The sequence below is a fragment of the Macrotis lagotis genome, chromosome X (assembly GCF_037893015.1).
Source record: "Macrotis lagotis isolate mMagLag1 chromosome X, bilby.v1.9.chrom.fasta, whole genome shotgun sequence".
NCBI classification, from domain to species: Eukaryota; Metazoa; Chordata; class Mammalia; order Peramelemorphia; family Peramelidae; genus Macrotis; species Macrotis lagotis.
Genome location: NC_133666.1, coordinates 399,198,706 through 399,215,914, shown reverse-complemented (window position 1 = coordinate 399,215,914; position 17,209 = coordinate 399,198,706). Strand labels below are relative to the sequence as shown.

Below are 17,209 nucleotides of genomic sequence, written 5' to 3'. Positions count from 1 at the left end.
TCACCCATTTTGCAATTTATAATGTTCTATATTTCTTATTTGATCAAAAGTTTCTCCCCTTTCTATAATATGACAGATAGATTATTTCTTGATCTGTTCACTGGATTCTGGTTTCAACCTTTATGCCTAAACCTTGTACCCATTTTGACCTCATTTTGGTATAGTGGGAGATGTGGGTCTAACCATACTATTTTCCAGTTTCCTCAACAGTTTTTGTCAAATAGTGAATTCTTATTCAAGAAACTAAGTAGATTACTATAGTCATTTGCTATTGTTTCTTTTGAACCTATCTTAGTCCACTGATCCATTACTCTATTTCTTTTTTTTTTCAGTTATAAATACACTGTTTTGTGAGGGGCCTTGTTAGAGTTGCGAAGGATTGTTCTGTACACAAATGATCAATATTAATAGACACTGATTGACCAGACTGGACAGAGATAGAGACAGACAGATAGACATCTTGTACTGCTCCTTACCTGACCAGCAGACCATGGCACAGGGAGCTCCTCAATCATGTCCCAGTTAAGTAACACTTGGTCAACAGGTGGGGTTGGCTGGCAAGGGGGCAGGTCCTCAGTCAGGAAGGGGTGTCAAGTGTCAGTCAATGCTCTCAGAGCAATAAGAGGGGAATTCTGGAATGGATACTTGTGTTTTGAAGTCCCTGGGAGAGGCCGAGGTAGACATACTAGTCTCCTCACACATCACTCAGGGCCTTGCAGGCAAACCCAGGCAGCACAAGGCCAAGTAGTGGACATTTCTCTTCTTGTTTCTGGATCTGCTGTTGCACTGGCTCCTGGGAAGTTAGTGCTCGGGGTCTTGCTGCAGAGCATGAAGCCAATCTGGCCAATGGGGTGGGTGGGAATGGTACAGTAGGCATATTCCACAACAGGGAACAGAGACTTGCAGAAGTGTCACCTCTCCTTGATGAGGGCCTGATGCAACCATTGGCACTCACCCTAACAGCAGAGAATCCCATCATCCTTCAGCGTTGTCTTCATCAGTTGGTAATAAGACTCTTTGAACAAACTCTTGGCAGGACCCATAGGGTCTGAGGAGTCCGTGATGATGACATCAAAGGAGTCTTGTTTCTGCTGCATGAATTCAAATCCATCTTTAATGTGCAAAGTCAGCTTCGGGCTGGAGTAGCCCACGACCATGCTGGGCAAATACTTCTTAGAGACCTAGATCACATCCTCATCAATCTCAAACTGGACTACAGACTCCATGGAGGGATGCTTCACCACTTCCTGAAGGACTCCCTTGTCCCCACCACCAATGATTAGCATCTTTCATAGGCTGGGATGGCTGCAGAGGGCCAAGTTGTCAATCATCTCCTGGTATGAGAATTCATCCCTCTCTGTACAATGGATGACCCCATCCAGGACCAGGACATTGCCATAGGTCTTACTGCCAGAAGACCAGGATCTCCTGGTGGCGGGAGCACTGGTGGTGGAGCAGCTCATCCACCTGCAGGGACATGGCCTGGACAGGACATGGGCTGCACGTCTCCAAGAACCAACCCGGGCTCCATGGCTGGGCCGGGGTGGGGGGTGGGGGGGACGTGTAGGCCACAGCAACAGCCGCAGCAAAACATGACCAGCAGTGCCCACCCACTGCCCTCCTGCCAGCCCCAGCCCTATTGTTCTATTTCTTAACCAATACCAGGCAGTTTTGATGACTGTTACTTTATAGTATAGTTTTGGATCTGGTATAACAAGGCTACCTTCCTTTACAGTTTTTCATCATTTCCCTTTGATATTATTGACCTTTTGTTGCTCCAGATGAATTTTCTTACGACTTTTGTCTAATTTGGTAAAATAGTTACTTGGTAGTTTGGTTGGTATAACAAGGAGTAAGTAATTTAATTTGCGTAGAATTGTCATTTTTATTTTATTAACTCAACCTAACCATGAGTAATTGAATCGACATTTTCCCAATTGTTTAGATCTGACTTTATTTGCTGGAAAGTGCTTTGTAATTGTGTTTATACAGTTCGTCTTGGGAGAGAGATACCTAAGTTTTTAATGTTGAAGGAGAGATAATTTAAAAATTATGACAAGACCTGAAATCCAGGACTATAGAAAAAGCAAATCTGGACATCACATTTAAAGAAATCATGAAAGAAAACTGAGTCAATTTATTAGAACCAGAGAGAAGAGTTAAAATAGAAAAAAAAATCATTAATCATCTGCTGGAAGAAACTCCAAAACAAAAATTTCAGGATCATAATAGCCCAAACCAAGAGCCTTTGGGGTCAAATAAATACATAAAGAAAGAATAAAAATACCACAAGTTACAATAGAGATCACACAAGATTTAACAGGTATCAAAACTCAGAATATAATATTACAATATGATATTGGCTTACAAATAAAAATAACTTATCCAGCAAAAACAAATGGAAAAAATAAACCATTCATGAAATAGAAGAATTCCAAAAATTTTTGATGAAAAGACCAGAGTCAAATAGAAACATATATATATATATATATATATGTATATATATAAAGTAGAAAGTAGAAAATGTAAATTAATTGAGCATTAACTAAAAAAAAGAAACCAACAAATCTTAAAACCTTATTAACACTAAAAAATAAGAAATCTAAAACTCAAGAAGAGATGAGCAAAATTGAAAGCAAAAAAAATTGATAAAACTTGGAGTTGTTTAAAAGCTTAGAATAGTTAATAACATATTTGATTTTTTAAATTGAAATAGAAATCCAAATTGTCAATATAAAAAAATAAGGGAATAATACTCAATAAATAAAGATAAAAATTAAAGAAATTATTAGAACCTTTCTTGCACAATTATATGTCAATTAAAATGAAAGTTTAAATGACAGGGATGAATATTAAATATTCATTTTATTATTAAGTACATAATAAAAATATTAAGTGCTCAGGTTAGCAGAAAAAAAGAAATGTAGGATTTAACTAATACAATCTCAAAAAAAATAAACTGAACACACAAAAATTAGTTCCAAATTGAGGGGGGGGGAATAGCTTGGAACAAATGGATTTGTAAATGGATTTTATCCAACTTTTACAGAAGAGTTAATTCCACTATTACATGAAGAATTAAAAATTGTAAAATAAGAAATCATTCCAAATTTCTTCTTCAATGCAAAAATGTCCTTGATAACAAAGGGGAGAGAGAATCAGAACAGAGAAAGAGAAAATTAGACCAATATTCTTGATGAATATTGATGTAAAACATTTGTAGTTTTATTTTTTGAAACAATATCTCTGGCTTATATTTTAAAACATCACAGATGAATCAAAAGAGACAAGTACAGGAGAGAAATAATTCTGGTATAATGTACTAATGTCTGTAGATATAAATGTTGTAGTATTTATATACTGAGGAGAAAGAAAGAAAGAAATTCCCTATTTAAATGCTCTAGTACATCAGAGATACTGAGCATAATTTGCAGGATCTAACTAAAACCAGATGGCTAAGTCCAATGATGACTCAAGAGCAGATAGATCTGAATTTGGAAGTCATTTTGCCCTTAAGTCCACAGGTCACCTGGAGACTGGCCAGACAAACAATTTCTGAATAATTGAAAATGCTTGATGGGACTATGACTGTATCTACTGTTATCTTGTGGAGCAGTGCTTGATAATCTCTATTTTATCAACAAGGTGGTCCTGGACATTTGTTCCTGCCATTCCATTCAATTTACTGTACCCATGTTCTTGCACACCTGATCAAAAAATAAAAAATAGGGTGTTTCCATCAAGCCATTGGGTAGGAATCAAAGTCTCAAAGAATTGTCAGACATTTGGTTTCTGACCCCTGATTAGTCATTGAAAAATTTCCAGTTCCTTTAAATTTCCATTCTGGATGAAGTTCAATTTCAAATTATTTGCAAAAAGTAGATGCACAACTTCGGACTCTTCTTGTTGTATCACTTTCATGCACCATGAAGTTTTTGATGAACCAATAAAACTAGGTAACATTGTAATAACTACATCAAGCCAACTATCTCACAGATCTTTGTGGCAGATATTCTAATCAGTTCTTGCACAACAGTCAACATGCTATATTCCAGGAAGAAATTGGGAGGCTGCCTAGAATCATACGACATTACAGAGTCCATATAATATCATCAAATCTCTATTTCTGGCTAAGACTCAATATGCAAAAATATTCAATAAAACAAAGAGGCTACAGCAAAATATATCGCAAATATTATATGTCCTTATCAGATTTGGCATGCCAGAAATTTAATGCTGGTTCGATAATAGAAAAATATTCAATATAATTTTGGAAGCATATTTTAAAAACTCATTTTCAATGAATCTGAAAAATATTAAGAAATAAAATTTCTCTGATTTAAAACGCCCTGTCCAGGGCTTACTCCCACTACCATTCTCATCCCCTTAGATGAGTTAAAGGTCCAAGATAAATACCTTTCTTAAGAAAATGATTAAGGATATAAACTGAAATTTCAAAATGAGTACTCCATATGTTGTTAAGATTCTTGCCTTCCCCACACTTTGGAGCAATTGTACTATGATCCACCTTTCTCTACTTAGGATGGATTTTCTATATTGATCACAAGGAGGAAACCTAATTTAATTCCTATTGAAGGAAGGAGTTTCCATTCCATAGAGACTATTCTAGAATATTAACCAAAAATATCTTGATATAATATGATATTTTTTTCTGTTCAAGACTTTTACAAATGTCTTGGAGTAAAGAGATGCCTGAAGGCATAGGTGGATTATGTTAGTCTGGTTATTTTTCTTTCTTTGATAGAAATAGTTTGGATTTGAATAATGTTAAATTAGATGAGTTTTGTTGTGTGTTTTTTTCCTGGTGGACCTATGGCTAAAATGCAGAATACAGCATTGATATTTTCTTCTCCATAGTTTTTCCATACTAAGAATAAAACTTGTATTATTATATCAAAAAGATTCAGAAATGGCTTTTGATAAAATATATCAACACTTCAATTAGAAAACAGAAATAAATATAACATTCCTTAATATGAAAAGTAGTTTCTAGCTAAACCAAAAGTCAGCATTAATTGGAATGAATGATAATAAATCAGAAATCTTTCCCATAAGATTGGAGGTAAAGCAAGAATATCCATCATCACTGCTACTATTTGATATAGTGCTAGAAATATTAGATGAAGTAGTAAAACAAGAAAAAAAGAAAATGAGGGGTTAAGCATAAGCAAAGAGGAAACAAATTTATTACTCTACGTTATATTGTAACTTACTTAGAGAACTCTAGAGACAACTAAAATCAATTAAAACAATAACCAGCAACATTTCAGGACATAAAATTAATTCATATAAATCACCAAATTTTTCTATGTATTATCAAAAAAAATCCAACAGGATCATATAGAAAAAAATATCACATAAAATAACTACAAAGAATATAAACTAGTAAGAGTCTCCTTACCGAGACATTCATAGTAAATGCAGTCATATAATATACAATAGTCTTTATAAAAATAAAGACAGATCTAAATAGAGAAATATGTGTTACTGGAAAGCAAAGCTAAGACAATGAAAATGACAATATTAACTAAATTAATTTATTTATTCAATGTCACAACTATTAATGAAGTGAGCAAAGGATTACCTTATATAGTCAGAAAAAGTAATAATGAAATGCATCTAAAAGTACCAAAGATCAAGGATCTTAAGGGAAATGGGGGAAAAGTGGTAAGAAAGGCGGTCAAGTAGGACCATATAGCAAACAATACCTCAAAACAATAATAAAAAACAAATCATTGCTTAAGAAATAGAATGGGCAATCATTGGATCAGGTTCACATTCATGTAATTCTTTAAGTCTGGCAAGGTATTTTACATCCATTATCTCATTTGAGTCAATAACAACACTGCTTTTATTATCTCCATTTTACAGATGAGGATACAAAGGCTCTGAGAAATTAAGTGAATTGGTCAGGTTTAAATAATTAATTAGTGGCGCTGCTCATTCTTTTCATGAATGATCCTCTTAAGAGGTCAAAGGACAGTCTTCCTATGTTCAATATCTTAATTATTGAATGGAAGAGCACACTGTCCCTTATGCAGTTCATAGCACTAATCACTTATGGTATAAGGAAAAGTATTGGCCTTTTCTAAACATAAATTAAGTTTGACTTCTAGCCTTGACTTTCTTCTTTACCTACTTTCCAAAAAGAACAACTCTGGAAAGGTGTTTTCATCTATTTTTTAAATATTTCTAGTTGAATTAAAAAAGATATTTTAAATATTCATCCACACTGCCATGTTTCCCAAAAAAAACATGCCTCACTTCTTATCATTTTATGGTCTAATTTCCTTATTTCTGCTGGGATAGAAAAGATATTCAAATACCACAACTGATAATTGCTGTGTGATGCTGAATTTTACTTAATCATTTTGGGCCTCAGTTTCCCCATTCAACAAATGGGACTAATAATTCCAATAATATCTACTTTACAGGATTGTTAAACAGATTTTATACCTCAAATAAAATGGTTTATAAACTTAAATGCACAGTATATTTTTTCTTCCTTCAGATCCTTTCATTTCTTTTCTTCTTGCCTCTCCAGCTTCCAGATATATTTTACAAAGTCAATGAATAATTAATTTAAAAAAATAGTCAGAATTGTTATCTTATGATCCACAAGGCTCATAAGGTCCTTTAGACAACCATCAAATATTATGGTCAAGTAATTTAATAATATCTCATCAAATCACTAAAAATTTCAAAGGTAGATGCTTTATTCATATTGTACTGAATGTGGGGCAGGGAAGATAAAATTGTTTTTTTCCACTGAATTGCGTAATCACCAATTTTTTTTCAATTATTTTGGTTACATGTTTTGATGTCATTGTATATCTTATTTTTCCCCTTACACTGTTATTTCTTTGTATAGTTTATTGTTTGGACACAGCTTCAGGGCAGGACAGATATTAAAACTGCATAGGATCTCATAAGATCTGAGGATGAATATCTTATTTAGATTAGACAGCTTCTTTGAGGAACTGGGAAAATTATGGAGGACATATGTGTGTGTGTCCTGAGTGTCTGTGTATGCATTTCTTGTTCCAAGAGTCATTTTATAAAGGTCTAATACAATTTCTCCATTCTCCTATTAACTCATACCACATATATAATCTCATGATTCATGAAAGAAGATTTGTTCTTTTCATTGTGAAATTCTACATTTCTGACAAATTTGGGTTCCTATCCCCAATAAGTTGTAGGATGCATTCAATGTTGATGTTGTTTTGTCAGTGTGTGTTGGTTATTTGAATGGCTCAACTTAAATGCAGACATTTTAAAAGCAGATCATTCAAATTGGATAGTTTCTGTAGTTTTTCAAACATCAGATTCCCAGATAGAATAATTTTGGAGGACTTGGATCTGTTATCATTTGAGGCCACAAGCCAAGGTCCTTAAGAAAACTCTAATCAGATAGGGTCATATTAGTACTACTCCTCTCCCCTGTTATTTTAATCTATCTTATGCTAATGGTAAAATTGTATGACTCTTTTGATGATAACAGACTGAGACTACTTGAGTCATTATATCTGGCAACAGCTTTTCCTCATCCTTTCTAGTTGCTAGGGTCTTTTCTGATTTGTCAAAGTGGAGAGTTGATTACTGTCCCTTTTTGTTTCTTTTAGTTCTTTGTCCTACTGACATCTCATCTGCCTGATTCATCGTTTTAGCCCAGCACCATGGATTTCATGAAAGGGAGTATAGAAGGAGAAAGAAAGAGAAATGGACTAAAAAGAGAAAGAGGGAAGGGAAATAGGGAAGGAAAAAGGAAAAAGAAGAGGAATGGAGGAAGAGAAGGAGGAAAGAAAGAAGAGAGGAAGGAAGGAAGGAAGGAAGGAAGGAAGGAAGGAAGGAAGGAAGGAAGGAAGGAAGGAAGGAAGGAAGGAAGGGGGAAAAAATCTCTTTTCTCTAGTAATCTGCCCTTTCCTGTTTTATTCCTTAGTTTTTTTCTGTGTAATGAATGTATAGACCACTAGATCTAACACAGCACTCAATTTTAGTCCTGCAAATACTCTATAACTTACATTGTTCTTTCAAGGAATGACCCCTTCTATAAGCTTTTATCTTTTCTTTTGTCTTGTTTAAAGAACTCTGGAATGTATTCCTGAGAGAGTACATCATATATCCTTCTTTTTTATCCATAGTATATCCTTTGAGAAGTATATTATATATACTTCTCAAATACAAGTCCTATACTTCACCTACCTTTCTACAAAAAATAGTAAAGAAATGACTATCTAGTATGTTCCCTGTTTTCCTTCTCATTGCCTTCATTTATAATATTGTCTCTAGAAACATGAAAAGCATGATCTGTGTACAATTTAGATAAGTATTTTATTGAAATTCCTACTCTGCTCTCCCACATTCACCTATACCTCTTGATGACAGTGGAAAATAACACAACTTGAAACAGGAGCACTTGAGTTCAAATTTTGCTCCAGCTATGTGTTTGGTGTCTAAATTTTAAGAAAATCACTTAACCCATTTTAACTTTAGGTTTTTTTTATCTGTTAAAATAGAGAGTTTAGACTAGCTGGTTTTCATTTATAATAAAAGTCCTGTAATGTTGCTTATAGCTCTAACTCTTGCCATCCAAGTAGATCCATAGTTTGGATTGACCCTCTTGGATTTTCAGACCCCATGATCCCAATGTCCATTTTTCAAAAAAGGTCTTTGAATAATTAATCATCTAATATTATAAACATGATGATGACCAGACATCATATAATAAAGCAAATCATTTTCAATTCAGTTCCTACCTTTTTTATTTTAAGTTTAGTTTATTCAAAAATTTTCCCCATGAAAATTATATATCAAAGCTAAATTTACACTTTCTATAAGAAACCTTTCCAAATCCTCCTTCATTCTAATGCTTCCCTCTATTGATTTTTCTATTCATTCTGCACATAGCTTATTTTTACAAATTTGTTTTCATGTTGTCTCTTCCATTAAATTGAGAACTCTTTGAGGGGATAGACTCTCTTTTGCCTTTCTTTGTACCCCCCCCATTGCTTGCCACAATGCTAGCACATAGTAGGTACCTAATAAATGCTTATGACTGACAGAAAATTATATTCATTTTTGCTGCTGTTTTTCTAAATAATAAATAAGATTAGCATACCTTAGAACCATCCCTCCCCCCCACTTACCTCTAACAAATATCACTAATAAAGCATTGGTGCTGCCTGAACAATTCCATTTTCTTCAGTTGTTCTTGCTGTCAATTAAATTGGAGTTAACCAGTTTCTGTTTTATATAGCAAAAGGGAAAAATGTGTGCACCATTCCTTTAGGATGTTCAAATAGAAAGATACCTAGGGAAAGAAGCTGACCCAGGCACCTAATGAGCAAAGGTAAATGAAATGAATAATACAAGTGAATGATCTCCCACAGTAATATTGAATAATGGAACATTGTATCTGGAATAAACTTGAGAGAGCATAGCATATCACCAATGAGAAAACTGAAGCTAAGGAAGATTTCACACAGTTAGTTAGCAAATAATTCCAGACCAGAATTTATTTCTGGTTCCCATCTTCTTTTCCCCCTACAATGCACAATTTAAAAACAAGCAAAAAATAACCAGTCTTACTTTCCTTTAGCTAAGGGGTTCAGAAGATTATTTTTATGCATTTAAAAACATTCTGAGAAAAAGTTAATGGACTTCAGCAGACTGCCAAAGTAATCTATGTCACAAAAAGGGTTAAGAATTTCTGATCTAGATAAACTCCCAAATCGGAAGTGCTTCCTGATCTTGGTAGCAAATACGAAGAAAATCACATTAGAACTGAATTAGTTGTTACAGAAAAAATAACCTTTAATGTTTGTCTATAGTATCACTCAAATATGTCTTAATAGGGAATGTCCTAGGCAGAGGTTTAAAATGTTAATTCTAGAGGTGATGTCTGGGGACAAGGAACCATGGAGTCACATTACAGAGTCTCTGGAATCCATTTAAGAAGCAAATATAAGACTATCCTTAAAAGCCACTGTTTGTAATGATGATAGGCTAATTATATATGTATTGCCATTATCTGTTCTTTTAATTGGGAAATGGCATACTCCCTGATATATTCCTGCATTTTATGTGGAGTTCTACTTCACAGACCCTAAGTCTTCCTTATTTTTTCTTTGCATAGCCTAAAGAGGCCATATTTTTGTTTTACAATCTTATTATTTTGGAGAAAAAATGAAAAAAACTATGACTGGTTTTTCTGGAAATTTTAAACTGCACTCCATGTACTTAAGAGTGGTGAAATATTGGCTTACCTATAATGATTTCAGAGATAGAAATTATGAGAGGAAATTAATTATTTAAGATAGTCTAAGAGATACAATTGAATAAAGGAGAATTTAAGTTAAACATCAGGTTTAATTTTCTAAGCAAATATAACTCAGATCAAGGATATTCTTATATGGAGTTGTAGGAGCTCCTTCAGATCAGACATTAAAAAATGAGACGTATCTTCCCCAGGTTAATTTTAAATGGGGGGGGGAACTACATTATAAGGACCAGCAGTAAATGATCTACTAGTATTCTTAAAGTGTTAATATTTATGAAACCATAATCACAAACTTCAAAAGATTCTCCTCCCTCACTATCCCCTATAATCAAAGCTCTGATTTACCCAGAAGGGTATTTGAAAGTTTTTTTAAGGTTCAAAGAGGGGTTAGTTGTACACTTTAAGCAAGATGATATAGAAGGGACATAAATCAAAATAGAAACGATAGTCTTCCAAGCAAAAAGTTGACTAGATGTCTGAAGCAATCAGAAAGATCTGGGTTCACATTCTTTCTCTATTCCATTCTGTGTGACCATAAGCAAGCCATTAACTTCTCTGAACCTAGTTTCCTCATTTGTAATATGGTAATAATACCTGTGGTACTTACATCACAGTATTGTTGTGAGGCACAAATGAGAAAGTATACATAAAATGCCACATAAATAGTCACTTTTATCACTTAAATTTTATGCTATCTTTTATATGCAAGTTGATACTGTGCAAATAAATTAGTGGATTTTTCTTTAAAAATGCAGCACCTGACTATTGTTACATTCTCAGTATACAAAGATCATACAACCAGTACCTCATTACTTAAACATAAACTTGTAGTTATTCATGGGTTGGTTGGGTTTTTTTTTTTTTTTTGGTTGCAGTAATGGTCATGGATTTGCCTCATTTATCATCCTATTTTCGTTGTTTTAACAACAAAAATCCCAACAACAACAAAAATAAAAATAATACTCAGGCATTATATCTATCAATAAAAATTTATTAAACTCTAAACCCAATCACTCTTCTTGGAATACAAAGGAAAATATGAAATAGTCCCTGCTTACAAGGAACTTACATTTTATCACATACTCAAGTAAATGACTAGCAAGTAATTCTGATAGAAACTCATCACCTGGGACTTACAGCATCAGAGAATTAGCTATGGTAGTAATCTCTTGGAATGTCTAAATCGATCAAGATTTTTTGTTCTTTGTTTTATTTTAAATGTACATCTCTGTCACAGACCTTTTAAAGTGTGTGGTCTTCGGTTATTTTGATATTTGAAAGGCATTCTAAAACTATTAGCAATTGAAAAAGAATACTGTAGCTTTTGTGATACATCAGTATTTCTCATTTATGCGCTTCATTATTTAGTTTTCTAGAAAAGAGAGAAATTTAGTTTTATGTACTAGTGAGGCAGTCATGTTTAACACCTAGTCAGACCGTGATTATCCATAGACAGATTTATTACATTGTTTACAAATTACTTTACACTTGTAATATTATTTTGTTAAAATAAAAAAGAAAGCCTTTTAAACTAGAATACTTTAGATGAGAGCCAAAAGTTTATGTGAGAGAGACAGACTTTGCTATAGTCTGGCACTTTGTCTCAGGGTGGGAGATGCTGTTGCCCAGTTCTACCATTTAATAGGGAGACAGAAGAATAGGTGAAACAGATGGAAGATGGGAAGGATGACAAAGTAGCTTTTTTCAATTAAGTTCAAACTTCACTATCCAATTTTGATTTTTAGTTTAATGTGTAACAGCATCTGGACGTCTGGAGCATTGCAAAGTGTCTCTGTATATACTCAGACTTAGTTATAAAGGTGTTTTGGATTCCAGTGATTAAATAATGGTTACAACAAGAATAGAAGATGAGATAAAAATTCATGTGACTAAAAATAAGTAATAAATTGATGCTATAGAAAGAATGTTGGGTTCGGAACATAAAATATGGATTATAATCCTGGTTAAGCTATGTAGTACCTGTGTGACCTTTGGCAAGTCCTTTAAACTATGTGAACCTCAGTTTCCCCTAAAGACCCCTACTAACTCTAGATCTTTGAGCTTATTTTCTTCTAGATGTGATAATAATACAAATAAATATACACATATGAACATATATGTGTATATATGTGTGTGTGTATATATACACACACTACACATTTAGAGAATCTCATCTGATCCTCTCTCTCACTCAGATCCAAGAAGGTTATATCTATATCTACCTTTCAGGGAACACAGAGGTTTAATGTAGTCCCCTCCACTGTTAACAGCTCAACCCCCCACTGGTTGTGTTCCCACTGTTTTGGGAGGCACTTAACAGTTCCATTTAACCACTTAGTATCAATTAGCTTTTATAACAAGATAGTTTATAACATTTCAACAACAATCATGGGGGCATTCTCTCTCTCTCCAATACCACTCTAGTCACAGAGAGTGAGTGGGGGGGGGGATGGGAGAAAAGTACACTAAACTTCGTACATATAGATGGACATATATATGTGTGTGTGTGTGTACATATATATACATATATATTTCCATAAAACCATTGTTCTCCCCAAGTTCATGTATAAATGAGGCACAGCTGTCAGATAAGTCCTTGTCTTATGTTCAGAAGGTAACTCCCAAAAGTGGATCTTTTCTCCCTGGGGAATTAATGATTCAGTGACTTTGAAACCCAGAAATCTAGAACAACAAAGTGTCCACAAGCTCCCAAGTAGTTCCTCTTCAGTTCCCTCATACCTAAAATCAAAAAGAAAAATAGAGGACAAGGACCAAGGTTCATTTCTTGTGGCTATATAACCTGAGATGGGAGAAGACAACATGGCCTTTTTTTCCCTACAGTATTATTTCTTCTTTTTTTTTTCGGTTTTTGCAAGGCAATGGGGTTAAGTGGCTTGCCCAAGGCCACACGGCTAGGTAATTATTAAGTGTCTGAGACTGGATTTGAACCCAGGTACTCCTGACTCCAGGGCCGGTGCTTTATCCACTGCACCACCTAGCCGCCCCCCCCCCCACAGTATTATTTCTTGTACAATTCCACATGAGTGAAGAACTTACCATCCAAGCAACTTCAGGAAGAAAATTCAGAAAGCTAATCCACAGATGATTCAACCTTTTTAACACCCCCCACCCAATTCTGACTAATCAATTGAAAAAGATTTCTGCTATCCATAATTAGTTACAAAATGTCTATATATACTGAAAGGTCTTTGTCTTCCGTGTCATCATGACTCTCCCCAAAGTAGGTTTCAACAACATTTTATATGGGTAAGTTGCATCAACTGAATTTTATGGGGTTCTGTACATGTACTAGACTCAGGTTATACAAAAGTTTAAGTTGGTGTACAATCCATCCATCATTTCTGATTATCCATGCTTCTCTTTATACAAAGCACCCTAAAGATCATTAAAGTGAGTTAGGAACCCTTCTAATCATAACCATGGATTTGTTGTGTGACCTTAGGAAAGTTGTAATCTCTTTGAATCTATTTCCACGTCTGAAAAATGAATAGATTGATAAAACCCTAAATGGTCTTAACATCTTCATATGCATATTGCTTTTTATAGTTAAATGTTTCCCTTGATTTCTAAAGTTTTATTACTCAATGACTTCCTTCATCCTCCTACTTATGAGATGGTTAAAGAGATTTAGATATATAAATTCTGTTATAAATAAGAATGAAGTCAATTCATGCAATTGGATTCAATATTTATTGAGCACATCTGAGTTCACTTATCATTATTCTGTTTAGAGGTTTCTTATACAAGACATGCATCATGAAGCTAGCTAGTTCTAATTTTTCTGCAAGATATATCCCCCATAGAAATGTAACCAAATTTTGGAAGACCCCATGCATGGTTTTGTTATCTATTTCAAAATCTACAATAACAAAATATGTCACATTTATAGATTTTGGTAATTGTGATTGTGTGCAATTGAATATAATGCTAATTGTAAATTTTTCTACTCCAGAATAACTTTAAGCTTTTGTTCATATAGCACCCACTGGAATCTTATGTGCATGCAAATGAAAATTCTGGTAATAATCAAAAGGACTATAGATATAGCACTTAGACTTTTGAGATATCCTATATATTATCTCCTCTGATCTTCATAACAACTCTGGAAGGTGCATGGTTGTGTTACTCTTTTTTTTTACAGAGGTGGAAAGTGAGGTTCAATCTCTTGCCCATAGTTATATATCTAATAACTACCTAAGGGAGGATTTAAACCCTGATCTTTCTGATTTTAACTGCAGTACACTAGTTCCCACCCTAATTGACTTCACTGAATAATATATTCCACTCTTTTCATTGCGGGGGGGCATGTAAAATTTAGAATACAAATTATTTGTTAATCTTTTCAAGAATTTCAAGTAAAAAGAATTCATAGCATTATGAACTGAGGTATCTCTGGCGTCATATAGAATTTCACACCAGCAAAAGAAAAGATGTAAGAACTGTCTAAATCCCATAGAGAAAAGCATGAAAAAAATCAATGTTGAAATGGATAATTGAATGATGCCAGCAGTGCCGAATAGGTCATCATTACATATGACATGATTGTAACAAAATGCCTAGGGTCATTCAACCTGATGAACAGGATATCAAGTAATATTGGATATTACATTTTTCTACCTACATTTACATAGCGCTTTAGAGAATCAGAATGTAGTCATCATGGTGAAGGGAAGACAATCAAAAATTAAATTATATCAGTGATTATATTGGGGGAGTAAAGTTGTTAGCATGTAATTGTAAGAAATTCCTTCTCTTGTGGACATTGGAAGAATTTTCTATATGATGATACCATTTGGAAGTGAATCAGAAAATGACCACTGACTTTGATAACAAAGAATCCCAATTCATAACTATACATAAGGGAATAGTTTCTGCAAAATACTTAGAATAGAAATTATAAGTGAACGCTATTGTCTCATTTCATATATGTTTGATAATACAGTCTCCAAGATGAATGCTCTTTTTGGTATAAGATCTTATGTTTAATAAAGTAATGGCTTACATATATACTTCCATGGCACTATTACTTCTTTCTTACATAATACTACCATATGTTGTTGGTATACAACAAAACAGAAGCATTTCAAAACTTAGTGATATCTTAGTATAGTGTCTTATTCTTCATTCTGATGCCATAGAATCTTGAAACAGATGAAATTGTTCAATGGAAATACAGCTATACTTTATTCATATTTTCTGGGATTGTGGAATTTCACAGAATTTTTCATTATCTAATAAGGTAGCAACAAAACTTAGCATTGCCATAGATTTCCTTTCCTCATTGTACAAAATTCACTTGGTCTATGAACAGTTGGCAAAACTTCAATATATTTTTCTAAGCAGACACATAAAGTGATAATGTTTGGAAATTGGCACACAGAATTCCAGTTTGGCTAAAATGTGAGTCTCTTGGAACTGATTTGTTTCAAGTACATAATGAGTACTGAAAACTAGCACCAACCCCCAAGGTATGAACCTGAGTTAGGATAGCCTCAGATAAATTATTCTAGAAAAGAGAAGATTTTAATAAAAGTTGAAACTGTGAGTCCAAGTTTTAATCTTGTACTTTTTAAATATTCTATTTTTAGGTGAGTGCTCTCTAAGATTTCAGCAAGTGAATATTAAAAATTCTACCATCTGATAAATAAATTTGTAGGCATAATTGGTTAAGTCAGTTTGCACATTTTTGTAATAAAATTGAATTTTTAATTACATTAGCATACTTTTTGCTATAAAGGTTATTATGAATATTGATTCTCACAAGTAATTGTAGCAATTAATAGCCCCCCACATCATATCTATACAAAGTCCTGATGCAAAAATCTAGGAACCAAGTTTCTGTTTCTATCACATTTTTTTGCACTTTTTCTAAAGCAAATCATCTCTTTAAAATTCAGTTATCTCATTTCTGGAAGGATTACATTTACTCCAATTTATTTGACAAAGACTTGATAATTCATAGAGTGGAGAGGATGAATGAGAGAGGAAATATAATAAATAAATTATTAGAAAATATAGTATTGGGGGAGGTTAGGTGGAGCAGTGGATAGAGACTGGCCCTGGAGTTAGGAGTACCTGAGTTCAAATCCAGATTCAGACACTTAAAAAATTACCTAACTGTGTGACCTTGGGCAAGCCACTTAACGCCATTGCCTTGCAAAACCCTAAAAAAAGAAAATATAGTGTTACTTTTTAGTGGTCTCATTTTTCATTCTATCCATCTTTACTGAATCCATTCTTAAAGGAAGTATAAAATATTGGTTTCAAAAATAGAACTCATGAAAAAATACTGGATAAATTAAACTTTAAAGCAATATGAAAAATTCAGCTTGTAAATTAATATATATGCTTATATATTATATATATACTAATATATAAAATATATATATACTTAATATGTGTACATACATGCATACACACCTATGTGTGTTTAGTTGCTACAATAAAATCACCATTAAGAAATCTAAGTGAACCCAATTTTTTCAGGGTATTCAAGCAACCACGAAATGAATTCCATATCAAGGTCATAATGAGTAAAAGATTCTAATACAATTTTCTTATCTCTCTGATTAGCTATCAGGGAACTGAGAAGGTAAAACATCTCCCCCCCAAAATTATAAATTATTTCAATGGACAAATTCCTCATGATCTTTATGTTAGGAAACAATTAAACAATAAATGGCACATCTATTTTTGACATTTAGCAATGTTTTATCTAAAGAACTTTTTTCCTATTTGCAAAAGAGAGAATATTGAGTTTGCTTTTCAGAGCAGTAATAGAATCCTCCTCTCCCTCTCACCCTCACCCTTCCCAGAAAGAAATATAGGGATGAAGATATTCCTGAATATTTTCAATTGGGATGAAAAGAATTTGCCATCATTGTG

The 17,209-nt window shown here is 33.6% G+C and overlaps 1 pseudogene; it reads right to left on the bottom strand.

Annotated features, from left to right (window-relative positions):
• Positions 1-694: 694 nt before the first annotated feature.
• LOC141499184 (spermidine synthase pseudogene) overlaps positions 695-17,209 on the bottom strand; it is an 85,493-nt pseudogene continuing 68,978 nt past the window's right edge.